The sequence below is a fragment of the Coregonus lavaretus genome (genome assembly GCF_964263955.1).
Source record: "Coregonus lavaretus genome assembly, chromosome: 2".
In the NCBI taxonomy this organism is placed as follows: domain Eukaryota; kingdom Metazoa; phylum Chordata; class Actinopteri; order Salmoniformes; family Salmonidae; genus Coregonus; species Coregonus lavaretus.
This window is the reverse complement of record NC_139989.1, coordinates 63,754,952-63,759,086: the sequence shown is the minus strand read 5'-3', so window position 1 is coordinate 63,759,086 and position 4,135 is coordinate 63,754,952.

The following is a 4,135-nucleotide window of genomic DNA, read 5'->3' as shown; positions in this document are numbered from 1 at the left end:
TGTCTCTACTGTATTTATATGGTTATATCCAGGTTGTGTCTCCTCTGTCTCTACTGTATTTATATGGTTATATCCAGGTTGTGTCTCCTCTGTCTAATGGCTGTATTTATATGGTTATATCCAGGTTGTGTCTCCTCTGTCTCTAATGGCTGTATTTATATGTTTATATCCAGGTTGTATCTCCTCTGTCTCTACTGTATTTATATGGTTATATCCAGGTTGTGTCTCCTCTGTCTCTAATGGTTGTATTTATATGGTTATATCCAGGTTGTGTCTCCTCTGTCTCTACTGTATTTATATGGTTATATCCAGGTTGTGTCTCCTCTGTATCTAATGGCTGTATTTATATGGTTATATCCAGGTTGTGTCTCCTCTGTCTAATGGCTGTATTTATATGGTTATATCCAGGTTGTGTCTCCTCTGTCTCAAATGGCTGTATTTATATGGTTATTCAGGTTGTGTCTCCTCTGTCTCTAATGGCTGTATTTATATGGTTATATCCAGGTTGTGTCTCCTCTGTCTAATGGCTGTATTTATATGGTTATATCCAGGTTGTGTCTCCTCTGTCTCAAATGGCTGTATTTATATGGTTATTCAGGTTGTGTCTCCTCTGTCTCTAATGGCTGTATTTATATGGTTATATCCAGATTGTGTCTCCTCTGTCTCTAATGGCTGTATTGATATGGTTATATCCAGGTTGTGTCTCCTCTGTCTCTAATTGCTTTATTTATATGGTTATATCCAGGTTGTTTCTCCTCTGTCTCTAGTGTATTTATATGGTTATATCCAGGTTGTGTCTCCTCTGTCTCTAATGGCTGTATTGATATGGTTATATCCAGATTGTGTCTCCTCTGTCTAAAGGCTTTATTTATATGGTTATATCCAGGTTGTGTCTCCTCTGTCTCTAATGGCTGTATTTATATGGTTATATCCAGGTTGTGTCTCCTCTGTCTCTACTGTATTTATATGGTTATATCCAGGGTGTGTCTCCTCTGTCTTTACTGTATTTATATGGTTATATCCAGGTTGTGTCTCCTCTGTCTCTAATGGTTGTATTTATATGGATATATCCAGGTTGTGTCTCCTCTGTCTCTAATGGCTGTATTTATATGGTTATATCCAGGTTGTGTCTCCTCTGTCTTTACTGTATTTATATGGTTATATCCAGGTTGTGTCTTCTCTGTCTGTACTGTATTTATATGGTTAAATCCAGTTTGTGTCTCCTCTGTCTAATGGCTGTATTTATATGGTTATATCCAGGTTCTGTCTCCTCTGTCTAATTGCTGTATTTATATGGTTATATCCAAGTTGTCTCTCCTCTGTCTCTACTGTATTTATATGGTTATATCCAGGTTGTGTCTCCTCTGTCTCTACTGTATTTATATGGTTATTTCCAGGTTGTGTCTCCTCTGTCTCTAATGGATGTATTTATATGGTTTTTTCCAGGTTGTGTCTCCTCTGTCTCTAATGGTTGTATTTATATGGATATATCCAGGTTGCGTCTCCTCTGTCTCTAATGGCTGTATTTATATGGTTATATCCAGGTTGTTTCTCCTCTGTCTCTACTGTATTTATATGGTTATATCCAGGTTGTGTCTCCTCTGTCTCTAATGGCTGTATTTATATGGTTATATCCAGGTTGTGTCTCCTCTGTCTCTAATGGCTGTATTGAAATGGTTATATCCAGATTGTGTCTCCTCTGTCTAATGGCTGTATTTATATTGTTATATCCAGGTTGTGTCTCCTCTGTCTCTAATGGCTGTATTGATATGGTTATATCCAGGTTGCGTCTCCTCTGTCTCTAATGGCTGTATTTATATGGTTATATCCAGGTTGTGTCTCCTCTGTCTCTACTGTATTTATATGGTTATATCCAGGTTGTGTCTCCTCTGTCTAATGTCTGTATTTATATGGTTATATCCAGGTTGTGTCTCCTCTGTCTAATGGCTGTATTTATATGGTTATATCCAGGTTGTGTCTCCTCTGTCTATTGGTTGTATTTATATGGTTATATCCAGGTTGTGTCTCCTCTGTCTCTACTGTATTTATATGGTTATATCCAGGTTGTTTCTCCTCTGTCTCTACTGTATTTATATGGTTATATCCAGGTTGTGTCTCCTCTGTCTAATGGCTGTATTTATATGGTTATATCCAGGTTGTGTCTCCTCTGTCTAATGGCTGTATTTATATGGTTATATCCAGGTTGTGTCTCCTCTGTCTAATGGCTGTATTTATATGGTTATATCCAGGTTGTGTCTCCTCTGTCTAATGGCTGTATTTATATGGTTATATCCAGGTTGTGTCTCCTCTGTCTCTAATGGCTGTATTTACATGGTTATATCCAGGTTGTGTCTCCTCTGTCTAATGGCTGTATTTATATGGTTATATTCAGGTTGTGTCTCCTCTGTCTCTAATGGCTGTATTTATATGGTTATATCCAGGTTGTGTCTCCTCTGTCTCTACTGTATTTATATGGTTATATCCAGGTTGTGTCTCCTCTGTCTCTAATGGCTGTATTTATATGGTTATATCCAGGTTGTGTCTCCTCTGTCTCTAATGGCTGTATTTATATGGTTATATCCAGGTTGTGTCTCCTCTGTCTCTACTGTATTTATATGGTTATATCCAGGTTGTGTCTCCTCTGTCTCTAATGGCTGTATTTATATGGTTATATCCAGGTTGTGTCTCCTCTGTCTCTAATGGCTGTATTTATATGGTTATATCCAGGTTGTGTCTCCTCTGTCTAATGGCTGTATTTATATGGTTATATCCAGGTTGTGTCTCCTCTGTCTCTACTGTATTTATATGGTTATATCCAGGTTGTGTCTCCTCTGTATCTACTGTATTTATATGGTTATATCCAGGTTGTGTCTCCTCTGTCTCTAATGGCTGTATTTATATGGTTATATCCAGGTTGTGTCTCCTCTGTCTCTAATGGCTGTATTTATATGGTTATATCCAGGTTTTGTCTCCTCTGTCTCTAATGGCTGTATTTATATGGTTATATCCAGGTTGTGTCTCCTCTGTCTCTAATGGCTGTATTTATATGGTTATATCCAGGTTGTTTCTCCTCTGTCTCTAATGGCTGTATTTATATGGTTTTATCCAGGTTGTGTCTCCTCTGTCTAATGGCTGTATTTATATGGTTATATCCAGGTTGCGTCTCCTCTCTCTTCCTAAAGTCGTGACATATGTCCAGGGGTCGGCGGGGGTCAGTCTGGTTGCTATGACGACATCCCACATTGACACAAAGCTCATTGGACTGTGCAAACAGCCGATCCCGACCCAGGGCCTCACCCTGACACTGAGTTAAGGAGTCTGGGGAAAAAACGGTGCCCTCCCTTGGTTACAGGGTCCTTAGTTACAGAGACAGTCAGACAACAGGGTTGTGATTGTGATTAATGATAGGATGTATTGAACTCACACACAAACACAAGCATTCAAACACCATTTTGATAAAATAAAGCTATTGTTATTTTCATTTGATTTGGTCACTTTCAGTTCCGTTTTTCCACCATGTTTTGTCTCAGTCAATGTGTTGAGGATGAGTATGAGAAAGTTACCAAAACACAGAGATACAGGAAGAGAGAGATGAGGGATCAAAACAGCCAGGGGAGACTGAGCTGGCTAGTTGGAAGGAGTGGGATGAATTTGAAACCAAACTTCTACCCATACACAGCCCAAAACTCAGAGTGCATGGTTTACACGGTTCATGATAGGGCCACTGGATGAAATCTGACGCTTTTGTAGACTGTAACTCTATCACAGAGAGGCTTCTGGTATGAATGGAGGGAGAGGCAGTGTGCTGATCCAGTTCTGTATCTGACCCTTTAGACCAGTAGTTTTAATATTCAATGTGTGTATTTCAGTCATGTAGGGGTAAAAAAAATAGGTCAACTCTGATCGCCTGTCGCCGTGAAAAAAGTAAAGCTTATTTTTAATGCATTTTTCCTCAAAAGGAGGGTAAACTGTGTTTACTTCCATTGACCCTCTACTGAACCTCTCCAATCTGAATGGCAATAATAATAATAATAATAATAATATGCCATTTAGCAGACGCTTTTATCCAAAGCGACTTACAGTCATGCGTGCATACATTTTTGTGTATGGGTGGTCCCGGGGATCGAACCCACTA